This window comes from Marmota flaviventris, chromosome 18 (genome assembly GCF_047511675.1).
Source record: "Marmota flaviventris isolate mMarFla1 chromosome 18, mMarFla1.hap1, whole genome shotgun sequence".
Lineage (NCBI taxonomy): Eukaryota > Metazoa > Chordata > Mammalia > Rodentia > Sciuridae > Marmota > Marmota flaviventris.
The window spans coordinates 18,816,353-18,831,009 of NC_092515.1; the positions used below are offsets into that span (position 1 = coordinate 18,816,353).

Here is a 14,657-nt window from a genome sequence, read left to right on the forward strand (position 1 = left end):
TGATTCATAGTGGGGTAGGGAGGGGGAGCATGGGAGGAATAGATGAACTCTAGGTAGGGCAGAGGGGTGGGAGGGAAAAGGAGGGGCATAAAGTTAGAAATGATAGTGGAATGAGATGGACATCATTATCCAAAGTACATGTATGAAGACATGAATTGGTGTGAATATACTTTGAATACAACCAGAGTTAGGAAAAAAATGTGCTCTATATGTGGAATATGAATTGTAATGCATTCTGCTGTCATATATAAATTTAAAAACTTAAAAAAATCTATCTGTTCCTGAATATTTTACTATCTGGCCACCCTGGACTCCCATCCCTTCATCCAATGACAGCTGAACTGAGTCCCATTGTCTCCTTCCCAAGTAGCAGATGTACCCAGATATCCCAGAGCCCATCACTCCCTTACCCTGAGGACCTCGGGGCAGCTGACATTTTTACCCTGGGCTGTCCCAGCCTCCTAGTTTCTGGGCTGCCTGATGCTCCCTCTCCTCCACTTTGCCAGGTCCCCCTTACCTCCCACCCTCAGTGTGGGAACCAGAGCTGACCCTCCACTGCCCCAGCCCCTGTCTCGATTTGCCCCCTTGGGACATGGAGGTTTCCTATTTAAAAAATTCTTCCAATTCTGCCCCTCACTCAGAGCTGGGGGTCTGGTCCACCTGAGGCTGACAACTTAGATCCGGGGGAATCTGGCTGTCCTGCCACTGCTCAAGCTCTGCCCAGGGGGACCTGGACTGAAGCCAAGCACTGGTCAGTGCCTCACCCCCTAAGACCTAGGCTCCAGAAGAAAACCCAGAGTGGAAGGAAAAATCCTGATCCTTGGGGACTTGGATCCCAGACTAAGAGGACGCACCTGACAGGTTCAGGAAGAGGGAAATCCCTGTGCCCAGGAGCATGGGCTCAGTTCCCTGGACACCCTGGGATGGAGAATCCAGACAGCTGACTGGGGGAGGGGTGGGTCAAGGGAGGAGCCCATGCCAGTGCCTCACCACTGTCCCACGGACACTCTGCAGCTGGAAGGGACCTTCAGCCCAGTCCCAGACAGAGGCAAGGGGGCCGGGCCTTTGTACCCCCACATCAGTCAGTCACTGAATGCAGAGTAAGGTGTGACCTTGGGCAAGGAACTAACTCCCTGAGGTCCAGGACAATTCTCCCTGGGGGACACCCCTGGGAGCATCAGCAGCAGATTTTCCCAGTGGCCTCAGCCTGAAGAGGGTCTCAGCAGAGCAGCACCCTGTCTGTGATCCAGGTTCAGCAGAGAAGCATCCTGAGAAATCGTAGCCGGCGGCAAGGAAGCCGCCTCAGAGCTGCCTGGCTGGAAGGACTGAGTCCCCTTCTTAGGCAAGGCCACATAGGGAGGGCTCAAGAAGAGTGCACTGGAAATTCAGTCACATCCCCAGCATTTATTTGAAACAGAACATTAATTCTGACTGTCATTAGAGTCCATTTCAATTTTGTAATAACATAAAAAGTTAAGAGTCTAATTTATTCATACAAATCTTGTTAGCATCCAATTTCCACATAATGTAACATATTCCTTAAAAAGCTGACAAAGCAGGAGAAATTAAACACACACACACACACACACACAAAGACATTCAAGGGCTCTCACTGACAGAGCCAAAGGTGAGGAGGGGGAGACCAGGGCAGCTCCAGAAATGTCTAGAAGCTTCCAACAAAAAGAAGCAAGACTTGGGAGAGGCAGGCTGAGCCTGGCTCCCGTCACAGAGCCACCTGAAGGAGCCCTGGCTCCCATTACAGACCCCCCCCCCCCAGGGGAATCCTTACCACCTCCTTGGCCCCAGGGCTGTCCCAGCAGCTGGTCCCCACCCTGGGGTTCCACAGACAGCTCCCTAGCACTTCCCTCAGCAAATTCATCCTCGAGAGCCTGTAACTCCTCTTAATTACACGTCTGCGGTGTTTGCATTAGATAGCTGTCACCCTGTAATTTACCCGCACACGGGTTTTAATTGTACATTAATCTTTCCTACACGCCACTCCCCTGCTAGAATCTGTAAGAGCAGCAGTTTGGGCCATTTTGTTTATTTCTCAACCAAAAATAGCTGATGAGTGTAATTGTACGTTGTCCCTCCCCCGCCACCACCCCCCCCCCTTCCCTTTTCCAAGATTACCTGCTGTATGCCAGGGCTGGAGAGAAGCTCCTGTCACCTGCAAGCCACCTTTAAACACAATATTTGACTGTTTGGTGGCTGACATCAATTTGAGAGGAAAGGTCAGCGGCAACAAACAATCTTCCCATCACCTGCCAAGTGCTTTCTGGGTCCCCCTCTTCGCATCCATTCTCTAAGCTCCTACCTGATGAGTCCCCAGGAGCCCTCACTCCAGGGGACAGAGGGCAATGTGGAAACCTAAGAAATCCACCAGCTTGCAGAGGTTCCAAGGTCACTCGGAGAACCACGAAGGAGAACTATAAATTACAAAGGGCTGGATGGCTGCCAGGGCCCCAGGAAGCTACATTTAGCATATCATTCTCCCAGCAGCGGAATGAAGCCTTAACTCCCTTTCTGAGGAATTTGAATGGAATTTGTTACAAGAACATTGTGATTGAAATATCACCAATTGGCTTTTCATGACAACTCAGCAATAGATTGCAATTGCGATGGGGAGCCAGGGTAGGTGTATGGAGGGGGGGGTGGCTGTTGTGTTCCGCTGGCCAAGGTGGCGGTGAGGGAGCCCCATACAATATTTATGAAATCCAGATGAAGCCCTATGCTGGCAATGAGCTGATATCATAACACAGATTTCAAAAAAATACGCCTTGACATTTGCCCAAGATCAAATTTCCCCTTGTGAAAACCCAGAGGCTTTGTGCTGACAGCGGTCGGTGCGCTCTCCACCCGCTCCCCCTGTTCCACGCACACACCTGCAACCTTCTTCGTTTCAGCCCAGGTAATTAACACTGGGATGGGAGGCTGCCGGGGACGGGCTCGGTGGAGAGAGCAGGACAATGGGTGCAAGGCCACTGCGTCTTCTTTGTGGAAGACATTAGCAGTGGTTTTTCAATGATGAAAGACAGGAGTTTTGATAATTTTTATTGCTAAACACTTTCTGATGTGCCAAACAAAGCTGAGGTGATCTCCTTACACTGATGAGGCTCTGACAGCATATTCAGGCAAAGAGAGATGGCGAGGCTGAGATCTGTCACACAGTAGCCTGGGAAACAAAAAGGAAAGCAAGAAATATATATCCCTGGGGCCAAAAATCTGCCCCTCCTCACCTTTGGCTCCATGGCAGTGAGAGCCCTTGAATGTCTTTTTTATGTGATTCCTTCTAGGATACCCTTAGAGATGGAGGAGCGGTTAGGAAGGGGACATTTCAGTCATCCCAGAGGAGGGACCATGCTGCAGGTCCTGAGCCTTTCCAGAGCCTGGGTTCCTTTATGTCACCTTACACCACCCCACCCGGGGCTCCTTCCATGGCTAACTCTGTGGCTTTTGGAGACAAAGACTCCCAGTACATGTATCAGGACCCCAAGAGGTGACACATGAAATACTGCATGGGATTCAGGGCTGAAGTCCCCAGATTGTTTACGAGTCCAAGGCAAGGACGATTTAGGTGGTTTTTGATAAACACTTCATATTCCACATCCTAAGAGAAGCAGAATACTTGTCAAGCATGCATCTTTATGAGCTGTCCGCCTATAAAACTTGCACGAAAGGTCCGTGTTTAATGTTGGTTTGGCAGTAAATTGGCGCGATGCACGGGTCGGCTGCATCAAATTAGCATCGACCCGTAAAACGTTACTGAATGATTCCTCAAATCTGCCAAGTCTTCAAATCAATTTTGCAAAAAGCGTCAAGATTTTTTTTTTAACTTTGATAAACCTTTCATATTAGTTATCACAGAAGAGCATAAACCTCTCTAATCTGTCTTCCCACCAAAAAAAAAAAAAAAAGGTGTTGTTTTTCCCCAACTGCTTTTAGCTCTTCCATCTTTGCACACCCGCCCACACATCACATAAACAATGTGTGTGTCATGGATTCATTTGTTGTCCTATTTTAAAGTGACGGGTATTTGGTTCACACTGCCCGTGCCCTGTGGACCCAAAGCTTGGAAAGAATTTCCATCAGTGCCAGGATGGAGTTCTGGCCCCTCCTGGATTTGGAGATGTGCTGTCCCATGCTGGCCTCTCCTAGGAAGCTTCTGCAGAGCTGTCCAGGGAACTGGATCCTTGTGCCATGGCCTGGGGTGTCAGGTTATCAAGACCACCACCTCCTGGGAGCTCAGCATCCTTCCTTCCCATGTGGACTCCCTGGACTGCTGACCCTCCAGGGCAGGGCTCATACTGAACAGCCCATGAGGTGTGGCCTTCAGGAGGGTCAGCTCAGGCTTCCCTCCTCCATATGCCCCAGCCAAAATCCCTTGCCCTCTGTCCCCAGTTTCAGAGATCTCAGCCAACCCCCTCTTCCCATGGTTGCATCAGAGTTCTGTGTGAATCAATCTGCCTCCTGGCCCAGGTCTCAAAACCACATAAAGGACAAAATTGTCCATCTGAACCCAAGGACTCGAACCCAGAGCTCTCATCCCCCAACCCTGCTGCTTTCCAAGTAATTCTGTTCGACTGGAGGAGAAAAAGGGACCCATCACAATCAAATAAAAGAAGGGTTTTATTATGGACAAGAGTGGGTGGGGACAGTGTCAAACATGGCCTTTTGCCTCCACTGGACTGGACAATATGTCAGCTACGAAAAGATGGCACTGAAAAAGCTGAGGAGGTGTGTGGCACAGGATGGGGTGCTGCATTCAGGGGGAGCTTCCAGGCTTCTGCAGAGGGACCCAACCACAGGCACACCCAGTGAGAAGTCACCTAAGAGATGCTCTTCAATGTTCAGTTCCTGGAGCACGGGTGGGGGGGTGAGCATGGTCGCTGGGGGTGTGGCTGCTGCTCAGTGGGCAGGTCTGGGGAGGGGAAGCTTGTTGAGAGCAACAGGCTCCAGCTCAGGAGACCCTTTAGGGACGGAGAACTGACTCGCAGAGCCCTCTCCAAGGTAACCCAGTTTACTAACAATCCCCATCAAGCAAGGCTGGAGTGGAAGAGGCCAAGGAGGCCAGCGGGCAGACCTCCATCCTTGTGGGCCTCCATCCTTGTGGGCCTCCATCCAGTGGGTTTTCATGGGGCCCCACTCTCTGCCAGGACTATGTTCACTCAGCAGTGAACACAACCCACAGGGTGGCATCAAGGCTCAGGGCATCTGATAGAGAAAGAGACAAGTCCCAGAGAGACTAAGGGATCAAAGCTCTCTACTGATTCTGGGGCTGGGTGAGACCAGCTCTGACCAGTGCCCCAGGTGATTCTGGGGCAGGTGACTGGTTTCCCAGTCTTGTGCAAAGAAACCTCTGTCCACTTCATTCCCTGCCTCCCAGCATGGTAAATTCAAATTCACCCAGCAAAAGGAATCACAAGCACCCCTAGACATTTGAGGACCCCACAATTTGAGGATGGATGGAAGTGAATTTTCAGATTTGTCGAATAAGGTTTTCATGTTCAAAATATCCTTGGCAAAAAAATAAACTGCATTAATCATCTGAGAAATTATGTTAAAACCATAGTGTGATATTCATAGAATGGCTAAAATGAAAAAGACCAACACCACAAAGTGTTGGAAAGGACTGGAGCAACTGGAACTCTCAGGCATAACTGGAGAAGAAAAGGCTAAATACCTACAACCGTTTTAGAAAACTGTTTGATGGTTCCCACAAAAAGACGCACACCTTGAGACCCAGCAATTCTCTTTTAAGTCCATGCTTATCAGAAATGTGTATAGGTACCCGAGAAACACGTGCAAGAATGTCTGCAGCAACATTGTTCTAAGAGCAAAAACTCTAAAACACCCAAATGTCAATTAACAGGAGAATCGGAAAATAAATTAGGGTATATCCAAACAATGGAATTGTATTAGTCAGCTTACTGTTGCTACAACAAAGTATCTAAGGCAATTCACTTATAAAGAGAAAATGATTTATTTAGCTCAAGATTCTAGAGGTTTCAATCCAAGTTGGGATGGCCCCATTGCTTTGGGCCTCTGCTGAGGGCTCCCGATGGCATGTATTAAAACAAACCACTCACATCACAATCCAGAAAGAAGAGAGAGGACCAGCAGGTTCCTATAATCCCTTTTGGAGCATTCCCCCCAGTGACCTAAAGACCTTCCACCTCTTAAAGCTCGACAGCACCTCCCTGTAGCACCATCCTGGGGACCAAGCCTTTAACACACGCAACTTTGGGAGACACTCATCCAAACGAAAGCAGGAATCCTATAGGGTAATAAGAACTAACAAACTACAGTGAAGCACAACGGAGAGGAGTCTCACAACGTGATGCTGATGCTGAGCGTACATACCATATAACTCCATTCTTATCATGTTTAAAATCAAGGAACACTAATCCTTTACCTTTAGAAGCAAGGGGTGGAGAGGAAGTGACTAGAACAGGTCACAAGAGGGTTCTGGGGTGCCAGTCACGTCCTGATTCCTATTCCGCTGCTGGGATCTAGGCGTGTTAGGTCAACAGATATTAATTGCATTGTACACATGTGACCTGCAGTCTTTTCTGTATGCACACGATACTCGGAATAAAAAGCTTAAAAATGAACTGCAGTGAATGCCTCTCTACAGGGAAAGGTATCATCAGGAAACTACTTAGAAAAGGAAGGACTTGAGGGGACACTAGCCAATGTGGCCACATGCCCCATAAGCCTTTGTGACATCACCAGTTTGGACCCTGGACTGATATGCTTCCTGGTACCCAAGATGAAAACGGACTGAGCCTTGGCGGAGAGACCCAAGACAGGGGATAATGGTAATAATAATAATAGCAGCTGTCATTTACTGTGGGATGACAGCTGGGTACACTGGCTCCGGGAAGTGGGTTCCACTGTTATTTCCATTTTAGACGTGAAGAAACTGAGTCCCTAGGCCACACGAGGACCAAGTGGTAAAGCTGGGACTTGAACCCATGCAGTCTGACTCCAGGTGCTGGCTTCAGTCACAAACCAGAGGTGGCTGCCTGGGGCAGAGCACGGTGTAGGTGGTTGCCATGGCTATCCATTGACATTTTAATTCATGGAAAAGGGAATTGAGAAGACTTAAATAATAGGCATAGACTGTGCTTTCACGGGGATGAATGGTCATGAAATTAAATTTGCAGATGAAGCCAAACCTCATGAGACCCAAAAATCTAAGCAGCAAACAGCAAAATGGGCCAACCAGAGAAATGTAATTTACCATGCACCAAGCAGTCATCCACGCTCAGTGACTTTCCTGAGAAAAGGGCGTGTGAGGGGCCGCTGCAGGGGATGGGGGGGTGGGGATGACCACTGACAGCAGACAGCTTCTGCACCAACAGAGGCAACAGGGAGGGGACATCCAGGTGAGATCACAAAGCTACAGCGAAGACTTGAGAACTGTCAAGGGGAAGTAGGTCTCAAATTAGAACCAGATGTGCTCAGGGGAAAAGGACAAGGAAGGGTATTCCTGGAAAAGAGACCCACGCACGAAGGGCAAAAATGACCAAGGGAACACAGAACAATGGCCTCAGTGAGCCACACTGGGTGCACAACGACCCCCACCCCCGGCTCAACTAGTATAGACAGACTACCTGCATCACATGCTGAGCTCAACCAGTATAGACAAATGACTTCTTTGAGCACTGGCTCAACCAGTTTGGATAGAATGGCTCTAATAATGCACTGGTTTAACCAGTGTAGACAGACTGTAAGAATCGTAAATGGGCCTGTATCATGAAATAGGGGCTCAGCCAGTGTAGACAGAAAGAGTGCTTGCTCTGTGCATTGGCTCAGCCAGTGTAGACAGACTACATTGCACATTAGGCTCAATCACCCAGACTCTGGGAGAGGAGACCTGCTGGAGCAGGCCAAGGTCTGAGGGGAAGCTGGTACCTGAGAGGGGCTTAGTCACAAGGAAAGTGACTAAAACTAGAAAGAGTTTAAGAGCTCTGAATCTCGTGCAAAGATCCTTCGGGGGGGGGGGGGGCAGACAGAAATTAAATGGAAGTTTCTAGAGCTCACGCCCTGGACTGAACCAGTGTGGACAGATAGCCTGAATCACACGAGTTTAGTTAGCAGAGACTGCACACATCAGGCACTGGCTCAGTGTAGACAGACTGCGTAGTTGAGCTCTCCCCACCTTCCAACAAGCAAAAGCTGAGGACTTTCTCTGGGTGGCACTCTTCATGGCCAGTACCGCTGGACAGAGTGGCATTTGCATTAGCATCGTAGTGGGCTGGTGTCCACACAGCTTCCTCAGGGCCAGGAACAGGGTTCTGCACATGGAGGACCATAGTCAGCATTTTCTGGGTACCTGGATGCTCCCTCAGGCACTGCCCCCCAGCCCCCAGCCTGAGGCACAGGAAGCCAGCCACCACACCCCACCCAAGGCTGAGAGGGGTCTCGGTGCTCACAAGCCTGGGTGGATGAGTCTTGTCCAGAGAGATGAGTCAGCCCCCCAAAAGAGGCAGCCTCAAAGCTGGAGATGACTTATCTGCCAAGTGTGAGTCAGTCTGTGCCCAGGCTAGGGACTGATGGCACTGGGGCTCTCCTGAGTTACCTCCCCACTGTTAAGCATCTGGGCATGACTCGTGGCCCAAGAGCAGCAGTCAGAACAGATGAGAGGGCAGGCCAGCCCAGGAAGCCAGAACGGAGGAGAACCGCCCCCCAAGGCAAAGAGCCCAAGGACTGAAAGAATCAGCCTCAAAGAGGCCAAGGGAACCATCCCCTGAATCTGTACCTCCCAAGGTCCTCTTATCACTCCATCCCCAAGACTGGCCCAGCCAGGGAGCAGCTGGCTTAGGCCCAGGCAGAGTGAGGACAAGGTGACAGCGACCTGGGTTGATGCCTGCAGCTCGGCAGCCACCCAGCTCAGGGCCCACTGCCAGCAGCGTGGGTACCACGGGAAGCTGGGTGACTCACAGGCCTGCTCCCTGTACCCCAGCACTCCAGAGCCTGGGGGAACCAGCTGAAGGCTGTGGGGAACCCGGGGCCTGAGCAAAGCTGCAGCCAGCTACAGGAAACTCACCAGCTCAGAGGGCGTTGGGAAGCCTTGGGCAGGAGCCCTCAAGAGGAGAGAAGCAGGCACAGACCAACTCCTAGGAGGAGCTGTCTAGGAGGAGGGAAGGGTGCAAGAGAGTTCTTTCTGGGGCAAGCATCAGACAGACATCAGTACAGATCAAGTGGGTGGCAGGTGAATTACCTACTAGGGGACCAGAAAGCTAAGTGGATGAAGCATAGGCCAGGGCCACCTGTGGCCAGCAGGCCTGAGGGCAGGCAACTCCAGAGGAAGGTGGGCATCAGGGCCAGAGCCAAAGTAGAGCAGGCAGAGGGTAGCAGCCTCGCTCCACTCCCCAGGGGGAGGTGAGTGCTGAGTAAGTTGGTCCAGCAGGGAGGTAAGAACAAAAGGAAGGAAAGGCCCACACCCTGGTCTCCAGCAGCTGTCTCCACTACAGAGCCCAGGCACGGGCTGTCACTTACTGAGCGCCCGAGACATGCATGCTAGTGCTGAAATAGTGAGTACAGAGAGGAGGTGGCAAAGGCTTTGAGGATAGCCAGAAGGAGGTGAACTGGGGCAGGGTGGGGGCAGAGGCAGGGCGGCACAACCAGCCACCTGATCGCCCAGTCCTGGGAGGACAGAACCCACCGGGACAGGAGAGGAGCTTTGCACCCCAGTGGAGCGCTGCTTCAAGAAACCAGCCATTCCCACTAGTGTCCCACAGGTCACACCCCAATCACCTACCAGCTCTCTCAGCACCTCACCCAGCTCCAGTGCCTGTGGGATTTGTGCCTCCACTCTTCTTTGGGGTCATAGTCATCCTTCCCCACAATCTCTGCAGCTGTCTCTTCACTGGTCTCCCCTACTCTGCAGCAATTTGTAGAATAAAATCCCCAATCCCAATGCACCCGGCCTTGAAGGCCCCACATGGCCAGGTTTGCAAATGCCTCTTTTCCCCCTTCCTTTATCTTGCCTGCCACAAGGGCCTTCCTACTGTTCCTGCATGGAGCTCCATGCTTTCCCAGACATTCCCTTGACAGGGACCTCTCTGCAGACTCTTGTCAGTGCCCAGAGCTCTCTTTCCCGACTCCATCCTTCCCGCCTCCTACCAACAACTTCATCAGATCTCAGCTGAAAAGCCAGCACCACCTCCTCAGTCCTCCCAACCCCTCAGTCTAGTTCTTAGGTCTTACAATAACCTGGACATTCCCTTTTATCTTTGTCAAGCTTAGAATCACACATGCATCGATTATTGTTTTTATTAATGTCTTTGGCAGAGAAAGAACTAGTGAGTGATAAATGAATGATGGGGGAATCTCTGTTCCACTATCTACAAACCCCACAAGGGCAGGAACCACCCTTATTTTGCTCACCTTTATTTTTATATCTGCTGGGTCTCCAGGGCCTGGCATAGTGATGGGCGCCTAATTCATGCTCAATAAATATTAATTGATGGCAGAATAGAGAATGACAACAGGACTGGCCCTGGGAGTGTGGCATAGAGAGTCATTTGGCTCCAGGTTTCAGTGTTGACAATTCCAATTTAGTTCAAATAAATGTCACTTCCAGGGCCAGTTCTGACCATGGTTTGCAGGAAAAGGGTGCCTTAAGCTCAGTCACCAGCCCCAGAGAGCACTAATTTCCCAGAAATGCATGACATTCTAAGTGGGGAGAGACCCAGGACGGCCAGCCTGCATGTAGACAGACATTCTATGACTTCCCCAAAGATGGTTTTGGAGGTAGGACCAGTGCTATTTCTTAGAATCAGCCCACCCGGACACAGCCTTCCCCAGTCTCTTGGTAGCCCCAGCTGCGCTTTCAAATTTCTAACCACCCAGGAACAAGTCCAGCAGACATAGCTAGAGTGCCAGACCACAAATGACAGGTAGTTTTGTACAGGGTAAAAGTCACAACTTTTTTTTCCATGACCAATTTGTAAGTTTCATCTTCTGCCACAGTGATTTACCGACCAGAGGGTCACACATTCTTCAGCTGATAAGAAATGAGCCGATGACGACCGCTTCCTCTGCCACCTGAGCTAATGTAGCTGTCCCCAGGTTGTCTGAGCCCCTGGGTATCCTTGCCTTTGGGCAACCTTTTCCTAGGAGGGAGGGGACACAGCTGCTATGGAGTCAGATAAATCCTGTCAGTGACTCCAAAGCACCAGGAAGCCTACTGTCACCACACTGTCACCAATGCAGCCTGCCCATGCAGCAAACTTCCTGAGGCTCCGGGATGCCCTTTATACATCCAGAAATCATCCTTGATCTTTTGTTATTTGTTTTATGTGGGGCTCTTCCTCAGCAGGGCCACATTGACCTCTTCAGGCCAACAATATATAAATCCCCTTTTATAACTCATTATCTTCTGATTAGCTGAAAGTATGGTCACTTGTTTGTCACAGCGTATTCTGACTCTAATTGCCACGATCGCTTCATTAAGGAGCTTCCATAATCCTCTGTCCATTTTCCTGCCTCTAGTTTCCTCCTCTGCCCCGCAATTCTCCTATGTAGCTGTCATACATGGCAAATCAGAGAGGTGAGATTTTTCCAAGCTGGAAGCAGCAGGCAGTGTTAAGGCAGAGGTCTCACACTCTAAGGCAGGCAGCGGAAGGAGCCCTGGGAAGTCAGCTGGAACCACATCTTCCCCACCCGCCCCCACCAGCAAGCCAGTTCCACTCACCAGATGCACTAGCAAAACAATAAAAGCTCCAAGCACCCACCCTCTTTGATCAATCAAACCACAAAAAGCCTATCAGGCAGCCACTGGCACAAACTCAGAGTAAAGAGAACAGGGAAGCCGACTGTGCGAGGTTCCCAATCAGGAAAATCTGACTCTTCTTATAAGTGAAAGGAAGGCAAATTCTGAGATGAGCCTGCCAGACACACTTGCCCAACAACCATACGGCAAAAAAGTAGTTACTGAACTTTCCCAGACTTAGCTTACATAAACAGATATTTGAATAAATGTTTTAAAAATGAAATTCCCTTGATACTCTGTAATCAGTAAATGTTCATTATGGAAACATAGCAAATATGCATGAAATTTCCCAAGTGATATTCCAACTACAAGATGAAAAAAAAAAGCATCTCAAAAAGCAGACTGAGTTACAAAGCATCCTCTTCTTGTCACAGACCAGCAATTCTTTGCCAAGCACAGGAGGTCAAACAAACCAGCTCTCCTCTCCCTACTGGAGCCAGGGAAAAGCAGATCTTATTTTGCACTCTCAGGCAATTTATAAATGAAGGCCCCCCTCCCTGCTGATTGATGTCTCTCTATAAATAATTAATCCTTGACCTTGCTTTAAGAAAGCCTTGACTTTTTAATTTGGGGTCTTTTAAAAAATCAATACCCCAGGAACATAATTCACTCTTGCAGAGTTTGACTCCTGGTAAATAAATAAATAAGTTTTACCATCTGCCTGTCCCAGGCGACTGTATCAGGCAATGAGATGGAATCAGACTTTGAGGTTTTCTGCGTTCAAATGATAATTATTGGTCATCCCAATGGCAGCTCAGTCTCTTCAGGGTCTGAATGCTATTCCTCCTGTGTCACTTCACAAGAGGCAAATCTGTTAAAGGCACCTGGGAATGCTTCTGCTCCCACAAGGGGTCCCCAGGTCCTATCTGGCCATAGATGGTGGGATGCCTTGATTTTAAAAGGATCCCCTATGGGGACTAGTGTCACTCTTTCCTGTGGTCTGTCTTGCCTTTGGGACAAGAATAGGGTCAGGACAGATCATAAAGGGGGCTCTAACACTTGATCCAGGGCAAGACCTAATTAGGAAAAGCCTGGGTAAGGGTCAAGGTGAACTAGGAAGTGAACCTAAAGAAATTGGCCATATATAGTGTAGCCTATGAGCAACCGGGGGATGGGGAAGAAGTTAATATAATCTGCCTCTTACCCCGTTACCCCTCCCATCCACTCTAGAGCTGCTGTGTCCTTGCACGCAACGGCCTCTCCCACGTGCTCTGCCAGGCAGATCCAGAGTTCTGGCAGCTCGTTTCCCTTAGCAGAGCCAATCACCGCTCAGGGTCCAGCTGGGAGGCAATTCGGAGATACAGGAATCCACTCTGACACCTGAGAGGGATGCGGGATTGACCCCTACTTCTGGATTGGTACCGACAGCCGGGCAACTAGTGGCGCTGCGCAGGGGCTGCGCCAGTTCCGGGTCGGGGTCTCCGGGCCCATACAGGTGTACTACGAAAGTTAAGGTGGCGAGAGTCCTGCGCCGTTAAAGGGACATGGGTCACTTCATGCCCAAAAGCCAACACTGAACTGCCAAAACCCGCGAACCGCACCTTCGCCCAGCCCGGCCGGCCTCCGGCGAGGCCAGAGCTTATGTACAGAGAAGCAGCCTGCTTCGTAGCTGGAGTTGCAATAGCCGCCAGGGCTCCGCTGGGTCCCGCAGCAAAACGGATTGTTTCACCGCCTACCTAAGCTGCCCGAGGCTCCGACTCCCGCACTCTGGGACACTGACGCGCACACAGTCTCCGGGAACACAAAACAGGCCGATGCCCTGGAGAGTCGCGGGGTTGGGAGGCGCGCGACGGCGCGCTAGGGTACCTTTCGCCACTTGGTAGGAAGGCAAGGCCTCCACCAACTTTCCCCCTTTGCCCCTGGCCACCATCACGCGCCCCTGAGTCCCAGCGCACGGGAAAGCCCCGGGGCCTTGGGCGCTCCAACCCGGCCCTCTGCGCTCGCAGCTAGGCGCCCGATGCTGCCACTGTGCGCCACCCAGGGCTGGGAGGAGGAGCGGAGGGTCCGCAGAGACCGCGCAAGCCGGAGAGAAGGCAGATCGCAGACGCGCGGCGGCGAGTGAAATTCAAGGAGCGAAAGTCTAATTAAAGTTCCCGCTACTGGGGCTAGTCCCCAAAGTGCTGTCAGACCCGAGCCCCGCACAGCCCATTAGCACCCACGACTTTGGATTCCTATCCACGTCGGGTCACCAGGTTGGCGCGCAGTGCAGTCCCCGGACGGCGCAGGAACCCTCGCTGCATCCCTTCGGGCCAGCAGCCAGTATAGGGCGGGAATCGGGTGGGGTGAGGGTGCAGCCACTCACCTGGCGCGGCCGGAGCTCCCGAGGCCGCGCGTTCCTCTAGTACGGGCGCGGTCCTAGGCGGCGGACAAATCCTCCGCTCGGGGCGCCCAGGCGGCTGGGGGAACCTCCGCCCCAGCTCGGGCCCTATGCCTTCTCTCGCTCTGTGCAGAACCTGGTGCGGTCGGCGGGCGAGCGTTGTGGGGACTGCGATCCGAGCGCGTGGGAGGGAGAGGGCACGGTAGGGCGCGTTCCTCCTCGGCCCCTAGCCCCGGTCCGTCCCCCGCCTCCGCCGCCACCGCCTTGTCTTCCCTCCTTCCCGCAGCGCCACCGGATCCTGCTCACGCGCCGGGAAGGCTCCCAGCGAAGTGCGAGCGAAGCCTCCGGCGAGGCTGGAAATAGCGCCGCGCCCGCCCGGCGCCCCGCCCCCGGCCCGGGCCCCGCCCCGCGGTGGTGGAGGCGACGGCGGTGGCCGGGCCGGGAAGGGATCTCTCCCGCGATCGCCCGGCCCTCCTGGGAGCTCACGGGCGCAGCGCCCACGCGCGCTCTGCGGTTCCCGCGGCCCCGCTGGCCGCGCGCTCCTAAGGAGCCGCC

The 14,657-nt window shown here is 51.8% G+C and overlaps 1 protein-coding gene across 1 annotated transcript in view; it reads right to left on the reverse strand.

The window, feature by feature from the left end:
• The window catches only part of Chst8 (carbohydrate sulfotransferase 8), a 116,938-nt gene extending 102,647 nt beyond the window's left edge, over positions 1 to 14,291 (reverse strand). Inside the window, exon 1 of the mRNA XM_027941182.2 lies at positions 14,088 to 14,291. The gene's annotated coding sequence lies outside the window, so the exon portion shown is untranslated. The remainder of the gene's footprint in view (positions 1 to 14,087) is intronic.
• Between the last annotated feature and the right edge of the window lie 366 nt (positions 14,292 to 14,657).